Source organism: Ursus arctos, unplaced genomic scaffold (genome assembly GCF_023065955.2).
Source record: "Ursus arctos isolate Adak ecotype North America unplaced genomic scaffold, UrsArc2.0 scaffold_3, whole genome shotgun sequence".
Taxonomy (NCBI): domain Eukaryota; kingdom Metazoa; phylum Chordata; class Mammalia; order Carnivora; family Ursidae; genus Ursus; species Ursus arctos.
This window is the reverse complement of record NW_026622985.1, coordinates 36351362-36365218: the sequence shown is the minus strand read 5'-3', so window position 1 is coordinate 36365218 and position 13857 is coordinate 36351362. Positions and strand designations below refer to the sequence as shown.

The 13857-nt window shown below is 44.7% G+C and overlaps 1 protein-coding gene across 2 annotated transcripts in view; it reads right to left on the bottom strand.

Annotated features, from left to right (window-relative positions):
- Positions 1-12353, bottom strand: part of DYNC1I1 (dynein cytoplasmic 1 intermediate chain 1) — a 295259-nt gene extending 282906 nt beyond the window's left edge. Inside the window, exon 1 of one of the 2 annotated variants that reach the window (XM_026506111.4) lies at positions 12116-12353. The gene's annotated coding sequence lies outside the window, so the exon portion shown is untranslated. The remainder of the gene's footprint in view (positions 1-12115) is intronic. The other variant, XM_026506119.4, reaches the window with a different exon arrangement.
- Positions 12354-13857: the final 1504 nt, after the last annotated feature.

Below are 13857 nucleotides of genomic sequence, written 5' to 3'. Positions count from 1 at the left end.
CCTGAATTCTCAGATTTCAGAATACTGACTTATAAGCAAGGGCACTGTGATCCCATGGGATGTTAGATTTCTCCTGGCCAGTCAGTAAGTTGGCACTTTATATTTGTTGTTATATTTGTTGCCTAATATGTAAAATATACTTGCACTGGGTTGTGTGAATTCATCACTAGACCACCAGAGAATTTTGGCTACATAAGAACAGTCTAGTATCTAGACCTTCAGAACTACGATTCAAGACCTTAATCCTGCCTATCTGTGTAGCTGACTGCTGACTGACGCTAATGACGTCTCCTCTCTGCAGCTGCAATACGAGAGCTGACTGCAGGTAAGAGTGTTGATGGCCAAGAATGTCACCTAGTCATGTTCTTAGCATGGGAACATGAACCTACTACATGCATACGCACATAGAGCCACCTGACCCCAAATTCCTTTGGCGGATCAGAGCACCTTTTCTCTCCACCTCTCCAGTCCTTGAACAGTGACCCTTTATGGGAAAGCAGTAGAGGATGAAGAGGAAAGAGAGTGGGATGATTTACCTGATGGAAGGAGATGTGAGAATATTTCAGATATCTGAGCAAGGTTCCTTCCCCATACATTTGTAAAGGAGAGAAAAGCACACTCATCAACAAAATTTTCTAATTTGCTAAGAGCCAGGAAGCCCAAGTAGTTGGCTCCTTGATGCTAAATTTATCTTTATGTTAACGCAATTTAATAAATACTCACTGAGCCCCTACAAAGCAAAGTGCCTCTGGGATGCTGTGAGACTTATACATATGATTGAGATACATCTATCTCAAAAAGCTTGTAATAACACGTGAAAGGGAACAGATCATGCCGCCCCAAAATATGACTTTTTGACATAAGGATTATCTTAAGCTCGTTCTTTTTAAGAAACAGCACATACAGGAGAAGTTCTAAAAACTTAGTAGAAGTTGCCCTTTTGTAAGAGACACTTAATGTATAAGGGAAGCCTCCATATGTAGGGATTCTCCCTCTCTGTACCAGGAAGAAGAGGATGACTCAGTCTCCAGAAACTCTTATCAGTGAAGAAGGCATGGACTTAAACCTGCATAACACCCTTACTCCTGATGACTTTAACCCTTATCCTGGTGACCTTCCATAACTGACTCCCCACCCCCAACTTCTTTTGTGTGGTGGCTTGAGAAGTTTTGGAGAGTTACTCAGTTTTCCTGGGTCTCCCCCATGTGTACAGGAAGTATACAAGTTATAAACTTGTTTTGTTTTCCTCCTGTTAATCTTTTTTTTATATAAGGGAGGGGGGAGGTTCTCAGCCAAGAACCTAGAAGGGAGAGAGAAAATTAATTTTCCTCCCTCACATAGGGAAGGGTCTAAAAACAACAGCTTCACTGCAAGGGACAATGGGATAAGTACTTGATGAAGGTTTAAAGCACAAGGAAGGGGGTCCCTGGGTGGCTCAGTCAGTGAAGTGTCTGCCTTTGGCTCAGGTCATGATCTTGGGGTCCTGGGATCCAGCCTCGTCAGGCTCCCTGCTCAGCGGGGAGCTTCCTTCTCCCTCTCCCTCTACCTCTCACCCTGTTTGTGCGCTTTCTGTCAAATAAATAAATAAAATCTTGAAAGAGATAGAGATAGATAGACAGATAGATAGAGCGAGCGAGCACACGGAAGGCATGCAGGAACCGGAGCAAAGAGTGAGCTTCCTAAGGAGGAGCCATGAGAACCACACACTGAAACGTGGGTAGGATGTGATGAACTGGGGAAGCATTTCCAGTGGAAGGAGAGTGAGCATGAGAGAAGTGGCAGTGACAGGAGGTAGTGGTCTGTGTTTGGGGAATGGCAAACGGTTTCATTGGACTGCAGTGTAAGGTCAAGTGGGTTCAAGGTGGCAGGGTGCAACAGGGGATAAGCTGGACAGCTTTGTTCTTGGTGTTACATTCTCAGGTCATAACTCAGGTCAACTGTTTCTGCTCTTTGGTCTCTCCTTACTTCAGAAGCAAGTTATCTATTTTAAAACCTGTAAGGGTCTTGAAAAAAAAAAATCAAACATTTCCATGTTAAACCAATCCAATCTATCCAGATGTGTTAAGGAATGCAAACAACTAGAATTAACACTTCCCTTACATATCACACCTTTGCTGTATATGATGAAAAAGTGAGAAATCAAGTGCTCAAAATAGGTACGTTAGCATTTGTAATAAGTTCTTTGCATGAGATAAGCATTCAGGGTGAGGACTCTACCCCGCCCCCCACCACGCAGGAGTCTCATAGTTTGCTTTTCTTCATGATGTAAAAAGAATATGGTAGTTGGGGGTTTCTGCATTTGAAATGATATGTTTGTCTAGCCTCTGCTGCTAGCAGGATGGAGCCGCCTTTGAATACCATCAGGGCACCTTAAGAGTTACTGAATGAACAAATAAATGAACAAATGCAAGAGTCAGACCAAGCCCTCACTGCATGATGATGTGGACAGTCTGGAGTAAAGTTAGAAGCAAGCATTTTTTGTTCGTTTTTAATGGTTGTCATAAGCTGTTAAATTTCCTTCTCCCCGCCCCGATGCTGCTGTAGCATTCCCAGTGTCTGACAGCTGCTTACGGAGTGATTACTGAATGAGAGAATGAATGACTGAAAGTTACAACTTCAACAATTCTGTGGGAAAGAAAGTAGACACAGATTATCACATTAATTTTTCCGGTTTGGCACCTGCCCTCTTATTTACACTGGCCTAAGTGAACGGCAGCCCCGCCAGTGATGAGAGTGATGTAAAGCAGGGGCGCCCGTGTGGTTCGGTCGGTTGAGCAGTTGAGTGTCTGACCCTTGATTTCAGCTCTGGTCCTGATCTCATGGGCGGTGAGACTAGCTAGGGCTCTGTGCTCAGCGGGGAGTCTGCTTAGGATTCTCTCTCTCCCTCTCCCTCCCTGTCCGCTCCTCCCACTGCACTCTCGCTCTCGAGCTCTCTCTCTCTCTCAAATAAATAAATAAATCTTTAAAAAAAGAAAAAGTGATGTAATGCTCTCTCTAGTACCTAAAATCACAGGTTCTTAAATCCAGAGAAAAAAGAACATGGAGATTACCAAATACTGGTTGGCCTCTCATTGATACAATAATCCCTTCACAGAAAATCTTCACTCCGTTGTGGCATGCTTGAACTCCCACTCCCTTAAAGGGAGGCCAGTCTGTTTTTTTCACGGTTCAGTCAATCAAAAATTCTCTGGTGTCTTGATATGAACTTTCCTTTTTCCTAGAAGTTTGGGCAACAGTAGAGAGCGGTCCTCATACGGGCATTTGTGAATGAGAGAGTCCTCATGTCTACCGTTTCTTACGGCCCACACACTCTGCAGCATTCAGGCAAGTTGTGCTAAAGGAATGGTGAGGGGAGGGGAGATCCCAAGAAGACACATAGGAGAGAAAAGGTGTACATTTGCCCAAAGGAGCCTCGCCGCCTTCCCTCCATCACACCCGGGCTCTGGTTCCTCAAACCTCCACTGTGCTGCTGGGCTAAGCACTTGGACCTTTTAACTTTCTGGACTCGAACACATAGAATGCTTCCATGATTTAGGCACAGGGGATCTGTGCCACATTAGATTTTAACTTAACATCACCATGAAATGCTGGGGATAGAAGTCGGGGGGCTAGGAAATGTGTCCTCAGCAGACCTGAATTCCAAGATAAAAACAGAGGCAACCTGATACTCTTCATGCTTTCTAGACTAAGACTGCCTCACAAGCCAGGAAAAATGTAGACTAACCATCTGGCCCTTATGTTGTACTTACCCTGAGCCCAGCACTGCTCTGGGGGGCACAGACAGAAACGTTCAGTATGATCCTCATTCAGAAGGCAAGTCTTCCAGAATCCTAGGAATTACCAAACCCACATTCATTTGGGGCCCAGAGACCCAACGGGGGACACATTCAGGAAGTCAAATGTTTGTACTGAACACATCAAAAGGATCCACGGGAAAAAGTTAAATCCTATAAGAAATGGAAAATTAAGTAGGATTTATTCTTTCAAACCTCACCACAACATTAGGAAGTGGCCCTATTATTATCACTCCTGTTTTATAGATGAAGGAAATGAGGTGCAGGGAGGCAAAGTAACTTGTCAAGGTCACAGAGCTAGTAATTGGTGACACTGAGATTTGAACCCCAGCTGCAGAGGTCACACTCTCACACTGCCTCTTGACCACTATGATGATTTGTTCTGGGATCAAATTAGGCCCAAGAACAAAAAAGGAAGATGAAGAGAAAATATTAATGATTTTGCCTGGTTGACAGTGGCATCCGGTCAGTCTGAAAATTCAAAGAAGTGATTATTCACTTCATTATTAATCACTTCCCTTCTCGGAACTTTGTTATACCTCTATTAGGTATTTACCATGTTTTACCTTGTGTGATGTTTCCAATACCCTGATCTCCCAAAGCAAAGTTCTGCCCATTTTACTGAGGTCAAGGGCTCTTCCTGGGCAGAATATACTCCAGGAGAGGGAACATCTGAAGAGAGCATCTTCCTCCTCCCCTACAATTGCTTTGTAACCTGACTTTTTCATCTACTTGAAATTAAAACTTACGATTGGTTGGCCTTCAAATTTTAGCAATTCATTTTATTTTTATTTTTTTATTTTTTTTAAGATTTTATTTATTTATTTGACAGAGAGACAGCCAGTGAGAGAGGGAACACAAGCAAGGGGAGTGGGAGAGGAAGAAGCAGGCTCCCAGTGGAGCAGGGAGCCCGATGCGGGGCTCAATCCCAGGACCCTGGGATCAGGCCCTGAGCCGAAGGCAGCTGCTTAATGACTGAGCCACCCAGGCACCCCTTCATTTTATTTTTAAAACAAGGAGCTCTCAAGAGAAAGGAGTACGATTCCCCCCTTGAAAAGCTACAGCAAAAGATATGGGGTTTCATCCTTGTTTGATACGCCAATTACTTTTCAGCAGTATTTGAAAAATATTAAAAAGCTTAAAAGAGGAAGCAAGAAAATCTGTATTCAAAACCCCAAACCTGGCCTGTTACAATGTCCCTGGGTGGTCCATATTTGCATTGGGAGATTTAGTTTGGCATTTTAACTTCTGTAAATAGATTCTCACTTTCCTCTGTGCCTGAAAGCCCTCAAAGAGGGAAGATCCCCTTTCCAAATCAGCGGTAACCTATACCCTCTGAAAGTGAACAAAGTCACACTTCTCAAGGAAACAGGCAGAGAAGTTTTTTTGTTATTCTTTCTTCCACAAAATACACACCAATTCCCACAACCCCTTGCTAGCTTGATACTAGCAGGGCAGATGGTGAAACAGGAGCCCTCTTGTCATTTTAAAAGGGGACACTGTCCAAACACACATTCCCCCACAGAGCCTGCTAACTTTCCAGCCACCCAAACCCACCAACTGCTGAAGTTCCACAAGCTGATTCTGAGACACGATCGTATGGTCATCCCCCAAGCATGGGCTCACCGTAACACTCAACAACTAGATAAACTTGTACAAGCTTCCTTATGTGCATAACAGAACCTAAAATACTTTTAACAGGAGAAGACTTCATTCCATTTCAACTCCTAAAATCTTCAGCTTGTTACACAAAGAAATGGGTACTATTTCAGGTCAGAGTAGACCATCTAGCCTGTATTCTAAAAGGGAAACTGTGTGCAAAGGATATAAAATATTGTGTCATCATCTACTCATTAGAGCTATTTAAAATCTACACATTATTCTTGGCTTCACTCTAGACGTGAGTATAAAATAGAAATCTGACAAATGAATCAAATCTCCCTTCCTTCCACCAGAAAGAAACCAAAGAAACCAAACCTCCCACCAAAGAAATCAAACCAAATATCAAAAGAATTAGCCCAGGGGGCTCATAAAAGAAACACAAGACTCAAACCATCCTGCCTGTCCTTTCTAGAATGAAAAGTGGTCCTTCTCAAGACTCCCCTGCTCACAGCAGAAATGTTCCATGCGATCCTAATTCAGGAAGGCAAGGATTCCAGAATTCTAGGCATTACCAAGCTTACATTCAAATTGGGCCCAGACGTGCCATGGAAACTACATTTCAGGAAGTGAATGTTTTTATTAAACACATTAAAATGATCCAAAGGGAAAGAATTAAATCTTATAACAAAAAGAAAATTAAGTGGGATTTATTCTGGCTAGTATTTCAGGTCAACAAAGCTTGCTGAGGATCTGCCACGGTTAAGACTCTCCGCTGAAAGACGCAAGGATGTCTCGGGGAGCCTGGAGTCTAGAAGGGGAAAAAGGCATTCACATAACTCAAGATAAAAAAAAAATTTTTAAAGAGCATACCTCCGGTTCAAAGGAAGGCAAGATCACACACATCCCTAAGGAGAGAAGGCTAGAGAATGATACACTTGATGTTGGATAATAAAACTATCTTCCACGCCCTGAGTGGGTACCATGTATTTAAACCTTGTTCTCTCATTATCTGCAATCTTTACAATAACTTTGCAAGCCAGGTAGCATTATCCCCCGTTTTACAGATGAAGAAACTGAGGCTCCCATAGCTTCAGTGAGATATCTAGCTTCTTCTTTCCTTTGTCTTACAGTGCCTCTTAGATGTTGTACATCTTTTATGTTGTCAAAGACCAAACAAAGAAATGGGCTTAAATTACAGCAGGAAAGATTTCGATAGAAAAACAGACTGTCTATTGACATTCTGGGCAGGAGGGTTCATTGTCATGGGAGCTGTCCTGTGCACTGTCGCGTGTTCAGCGGCAGCCCTGACCACCACCTGCTAGATGCCTGTAGCCACCCTCTCTCCCCAGGTGCCATAACCAAAACTGTCTCTGGACATTGCCAAATGTCCCTAGGGTGGACAATCACCCTTGACTGAGAACCGCTGATCTAAAAGCACACTAGAGGGGCGCCTGGATGGCGCAATCAGTTGAAGGTCTGACTCTTGGTTTCGGCTCAGGTCGCAATCTCAGGGTCCTGAGATTAAGCCATGCCTCGGGCTCCATGCTCAGTGTGGAGTGGTCTTGAGATTCTCTCTCCCTTTCCTTCTGCCTCTGCCTCTCCCACTCATGCGCTCTCTCTCGCTCTCTCTCTGAAATGAATAAATCTTAAAAAAACAAAATTCTTTAAAAAGTAAAAACACACTAGAGTAAGTCAATCAATTCTATAAATCACTAAATCGAGGAAAGACAGCTAACCACACAGTCACCTGCCTGAGGGCAGGAAATGGAACCATCAGCTCTGCAGGTCCTTCCAGTCCTGCCCACTTTGAGTCTGAGCCACAAAGACAGAAGGCCGTGGACCCAACTCCGGGCCACTGCCCACAGATGACCCATAAGCAACAACACCTGTGCTAGATACATGCACGCTCTGATAACCGGCATTGCGTGCCCCTGGTGCCCATCAAGGCTTTCTAAAGACCACGCAGGCACGAGAAGAGCTAACGACATTTTAATTTCCAGATCTGAAGCTTCTGTCTGATTTCCTTCCAAAAACTGACCCTGCCACAGAATGTGCCTGTGGTTTAGAATCATTCAGGGCCTCTTTTCCCACCTCCGTTTTTGCAAAAGCCTTTCCTCCCCATTACCAGACCAAAAAAAGCCCAAAATCTTACAGTGCCACTTGATGCCCCAAATCCGCCTGCGACGCTTGCCCACAAGGTATAAAAATACCCTTCTGTTGAGGAGCTTCTTCAGGTACTTGTTATATACTGGTTGGTATAGTATTTAGATTTTAATTGGATTCAAAGAATGACATCATCGTTTTATTTTTAAACATCCAAGTTTACAATACTCTGGAAATCACATTCACTGTGATTCTTTAAATTTACGATGGAAACTGTCAGATGCCAACTTAAAACGTGTGTAGGAGAGCAACAGAATTTTAAAAAATTCTTTAGAGGTTATGGGAGAAAAAAACCTTGAGGCATAATAAAGCACGCTGGTATGCGTTCTCAGGCAGGTCTATTGATCAAGTGCAGTCATTCTCCACAGTGCCGGAGACTCATTACTTTTATTATAAAGAATGCCCTTGACTCTAACATAAATTTCTGCTTTATGTGTTTGCCACACTGATGGCATTAGCTGGTCTGTGCCCCAAAATGAAAACAATGGGTAGTTCTCTAGGAGTATAGCAACGATATGGGTGAGCATAGAAATGTCAGGGATTAAGTAATATTTTGGAAGCAAGAGCAGCTGCTTGTGAGGATCTCAGGATGGATATGAATCCCAAATGAAAGGACACATAGGCTATCTGGTAAGCAGAGGTCCTCCCAAGATTTAGTACCAAGTTAGTGTTCCGGATCATGGCACAGTCACTGTATCAGGGAAGCCCCAGAACACTGAGCAGCTTCGAATTCAGCTCTGAGATAAATTCATCTTTGCAATGAATAAAGCCTTGGCTAATACCTACTCTAGCAAAGTCAACTTTCTGGGCCCTCTTAGTTGTGAACTGCTATGCATTTAGTGTTCAGCAAGATATCTAGTGACCCTTGAGAATCAAATGTAGGGGGCTTTACCAAACCTCAAGGGAAAGCAGGGCTTGCCTGTCCTCCACCATGCTGAGAGATGTCTAATTTTTCTTGTTTCCCTTTGATAATACAGTTAGACTTTTCGTATCAGCATGTGAGCATGTTCCTGAGGGACACTCTGTTCTGCCACAATGAAAAGCTACACTAAAGGATACTTTTTGGCATACCACACAGAAAAACAATGAGATATGATGGGAACAGAATAAACAAACTTTGGAATCTGGCCAACCTGCATTTGAAATCCAGCCTTCCCACTAAACTGGCTTCAGGTGGCCTGGACCAAGGGGCTTCATGTTTCCAAGCACCAGATTCCTTGTTGTCAAATGAAGATAAAAATGTCAACATTACAGGAATCCTAGAATGATTTGATGAACCTGACTGTATAAACAGGCTAAGTACCCAATGAATGGCAAGCAGAGCTAAGGATGCCTGCCATGCTTGGAGATCTTACTTGGTTGCAGCGTGCATTAGCCTAAGTTACGCCTGCATCGGGGCACCCCCAGTATGCCTCGGTAGCGAAATGCCAACAATGCTCTGAAACTGTGAACAGTTTTTCTTGGCTGGTGCTCACAGGATAGTTTTGCCTTGTTTTCAACACATTTCAGCAGGGTGGCCTGAGCTCCCACCCCTTTTCCTAAACAGTGCATGTGAACCAGCGGTTCTTAATCTCTTTTTCGTCACAAACACCCTTCTTCCCTCAAGAAAGCTGCATTTATGTACATATGCATGAAGTTTCACATCAAGGTTATCAGGCTCAATGACCACCTGAACACCATCACGTGCCTGCCCTCCACAATGCCTACAATTCCTATTTAAGAGGCCTCCTCTGAACAAAGAATCAGGACATGCCTTTGTGAACACGTGGGCGCCTCAGGGTTTGCACCTGGACCGACAGTGGTGTCTATGATACAATGCAAGGTTCACCCTCACACTCTGGTCCCAGGCTTCCCCTAGAGAGGAAGCAAAGAAAATCAGTCCAGGATATCTATGAAAAGTTCCTAGTCAAGAATACTTTTTACATGGACCTGGGCGAAGGTTTATAAACTAAAATTAAAATTTTAAATGAGCTAACATAAGAAAAGAGATTAATAATCCCTATATGAAAATTAACCAATATAATTGTTCAGTAGATTCAGACTGCCCAGGGTTCAAATCCTGACTCTTAATTTAGTAGCTGAGCAATTTTCAAAAAGTTACTTAATATCATTGTGTCTTAGTTTCCTCATCTGTCAAATAGGATTAAAAATATGTAACTCATAAGATTTTTGTGAGGATTAAATAACTTAATACATAGAGAAGCAATTTAAAATCCAATGGCTGGTCAAGTGCTCAACACATTTTAGTAAATGTGTTTGGTAATGCAATAAATTCAGTAAATGTATTGAGCACTGGTAAATTGCTCGATATATTATCAACCTTTGTTTTACGTGGTAGAGCAAAGCGTAAACAGAACAAAGTGATGAAGGAATATCCTTAAGTTTGTAAAGGACCTTTTCATTTGAGGCTAGGTTAAGTGACAGAAAGCAGCAGGGTGATGGGGAAGAATGAGTAGCCCATTCAGTTGACTACCTTTGAATGAAGCCTGTGCGCAGTCTGTGTTGAGAGACATAGTACGAAGACTTGGTGTATATTTTACGAGACCGGACAGCGCAGCACCCAGGATGGATCCCTAAGAATTACTTGACTCAGTGCTGGAGTCAAGAGAAAGGCTTATTTATTAAACATAGACTTGGGAAAAAGTGTTTGGGGAAGTGGAAGGGCTAGGAAGTCAGTTAATAGAGCCCCTATTAGACATAAAACATGATGGCAAAAATGCTGTGTAACTTCCTCCTACCATCTCAGAAGTTTGTCAGAAACTAGAGTCCAGGGACCACCACTGTAAGAACTGCCCCACTTTCCTGTGGCTTGAGTTTATTTTCTCTGTCCGTATCAGTAACAGTGATTACACCTAATGATGGTAGATCTCAAACACCAAAGAGCTTCAGGACATGTTTCAGTAGAAGAGGAAAGGCTGGGTGTGTGGAGGAGCTGAGCCCTGCCTCTGCTCTCAAACACTGGGTAGCAGACGCTGCAGCATCCTCGAAGTCTAAGGGGAGGGTAGCAGGTGCATCAGTACCTGGGGCCCAAGACAAGGAAGAAAAAGAGAGACACAGGAGATGTTCTGGGCCAAACACAGGGCCCGGAGCTGGATAGGCTGGAAAGAGCCTGCATTGGACACCCAAACATACTGTCTTAACTTCCTAAGGATGGTGCTGCAAGATTTTTCAGAAAAATGGCTCCTCAGAGCTCAAGAAACGTTGGCAAGTTGGTTCCTATGAAGAGAACATGTGATAACTGCGTGGTAGCAGTGTCTGAGTATATTTTATTGAGAAACGTGGTCAAAAGAGCAGAGTTTGGGTCCTTGTTTATCACACCCAAACTTTTGGAGAAAACTTGGCATTTTAAACAATCAGAGGAAATATTAATCTCATTCCCACTAGCATCCTCCGGATGCAACTTGCCCCGAATTCTCCATTTCGAATGCACTAACAGTGGTTGTCTTTCACTCTAATTTTCACAGCGAAAATATGTACATAGACAGTCACCACATCTGTGCTAATATTAGCCATATGATGTCTTATGCAGTTACCCATGTCTTACCGTCAGCTATGCTTTCTGCTAATCTGGAATATTTGGAAGCAATTTTTCACAACCCTGAACTGCAATAAGTCTACAGACCACACTTGAAAGGCATTCCAGGCAAGAAAATGGCTGGCTACTTGTTCTTGCCCCTTACCTAGATGTGGTAGAGGCCAGAATACTGAATATATTCCATCTTCTGCATTTTGTTGAGTCTCCGATCTCCTAAGTAATTTCCTGCCCTGATCCTGGGTTTCTGCTTAGCCTTATTAATCGAGATACAAGTCATGAGACTCCCACACTCAGTTCCCATCAGTGCTGCCAGGATCACTGCCCTTATGATGACGACGCACAGATTCATAAGGCCAGAGCAATTCCAGAGCGGGAGTGGGGGAAGGAGAGCCACGCGGCTGGGAAGGTGTTTACGAAAACACATCCCCCGACCACACTTTTTTGCAGCAGTGAGAGAAACTGGCATCTTCTTGCGTGAGTGTTTAATTAATGCCCTGCTGGAAGTACATTCGCTCCCTCCGACTTGGCGGGTAGCAACAGCATCTAAGAGCTTTGCAGACAGCGGAAAATGTAATCAAACAGCATCCTTTCCTTTCCCTCCGCAGCTCCCCCTCCCCCAGAGACCGTCAGCTGGTGGCCCAGAGGGGTGCGGATCTCACCGCCGCTAGCCTTCTGCTGCCCAGGACAAGACCGAGGCGGGGCGCACTGGGATGCCCCTCCCAGCCCGCAAGGTGGGCAACAAGGTGATGACACCACGACCCCTCCTCCTCTGCTCTCGCCTCTGGGCTCTCTACCCGGGGAGCTGCAGCAGGGGGCTGCCGCTGGGGGTCTCTGGCCACCTTAGGGCGCAGCGGAGCACCCAGGAGCCTGGGGCTGGGGGTGAGGCTAGGGTCCGGCTACGGCTGCGGCGGCCCGAACTAGTGCCCGGCTGCACGCGCAGACGACTCTGGGGCCGGGAGGGTCGAGGAGGGGCGCGGAAGTGGCGGCCGGGCGAGCGCGACCCCCCCCCCCTTCTGTTTACCTGGACGCGCACGGCGGCGGCGGCGGAACTGGGCTCCTGGAGCGGGCGCGGCGGCTGCTCCCGGGGGGTGCTGCGGGGTCGAGGCTCGAGCCGCTCCTGAGGGCGGCGGGCCCGGCGCGCGCAGGATGTGCTGTCTCACGCTGCGCCGGCCGCTTGGCTCGCGCTCCTCGGGGACCCAGCACTTCCTCTCTCTCTGCGAGCCTGACACTGACAGCTCCCTCGGAGCACCCAGGCTGCGGGGCTCGCCCCGCCCCCGGCCCACGCCCTCCACGCCCCACGCCCTGCGCCCCTCCCGCGGGAGGGCCCTCCGCTCGCCCTCTCTTACCGCTCTCGTAAGGAGGGGGTGGCGCCGGCCCAAGGGCTGTGGCAAGCAGAACACCTGGGGAGGTCAACCCGTCTATCTCGTGTAATGGGCAGGACTCAGCTAAGTTGCTGCAAACAGAAGAGCTTCAGTATTTTTTTGGGAGCTGCTGCTGACACACTGACATTGAACAACTTTCACTCCCAGACAACTACTTTCAGGTCATTTACGTAGAAATAGAGAAAGCTCAGATCCATCCGCTACACACAAAGACACAGTCTGATTTATTCCCCATTTTTTTTCCCAGAAGAAAAAGATAGAGATATACCTTGCTTTCACAACATTGCTTCTTAGAATCCTAGCTTTTAAAAATCTGGGTAACCATTCTTGAACTCTCCCAAAGCTTACTGTAACAGCTAAGTTTTAAGACCCAGAAATGGAGTTTGGGATTCTAATCAATGCGGGTTTGGCACCATTTTGTAGGTAAGTTTTTCATTGTGCTGCTTGAATATCTGTGGGGTCCTTGTCCACATTAGCATGGAAGTTATTGGAGGACAAGGACTGTGTCTTATTCACTGCTGTATCCCCAATACTTGTAACAGTGTTTGATGGATAACAGATGCTCAGTAACTATTTATGAACTTATTTAATTGACAACTACTGCAGTAATTTCAAAATAAATATAGATGTGATTGTAAATATTATGTCATACCTCTTTATAAAATGGCCACCCTTTTTCCAATTTTGCCTGCCCAGCAAATTATTATGACCCTAAATATGACTAAAAGAGAGACAAGTGGAATGTCTTTAGATAGAAGGAATTCAAGATATTTCAGAGAAAAGAATAATGAAACAAATACTTGTCACTGCCATGTATCGGATACTTAGTAGATGTCAAACTCTACATACATTTTTCTGTTAAATTTTTCATTAGCACTGTGTAGTAGATAAAATGTCATCCCCACAGTTAAGGGAATGGGTCTCAAAGAAGTTACCTAGCTTGCCCAAATTCCCCAGCTACTGAGTGATCTAGCTGAGATTGGAATCCCTATCCACCTAACTTCACTGCTGGTACATTACCAACTGCTATTACTGTCTTCCCAATAGGGGACTTGTTGTGTGCCCACTACCTGCAAAGCACTGTGCTAGGAGCTTCAGGTGGTACAAACATGAAGAGAATATAATCCCTTTTCACAAAGAGTTAAAATCCAGTTGAAGGTAAAAGGAGGAGCAGACATATAATTCAAGGCAAACAATAAGAAAATGGCCAAAGCAATACAGTATGTTAAGAGAACTCTGATAAGAGCTTATCTGGTTAGGATGGGGAAGATGGTGGGAGAAAATTAGAATTATGAATATGGATGATATTTGAAATAGATAGGGCTTTTAACAGTAGAAATGAAGAGGGAGAACATTTTCAGGCATGAACAAAGCTCTGGAG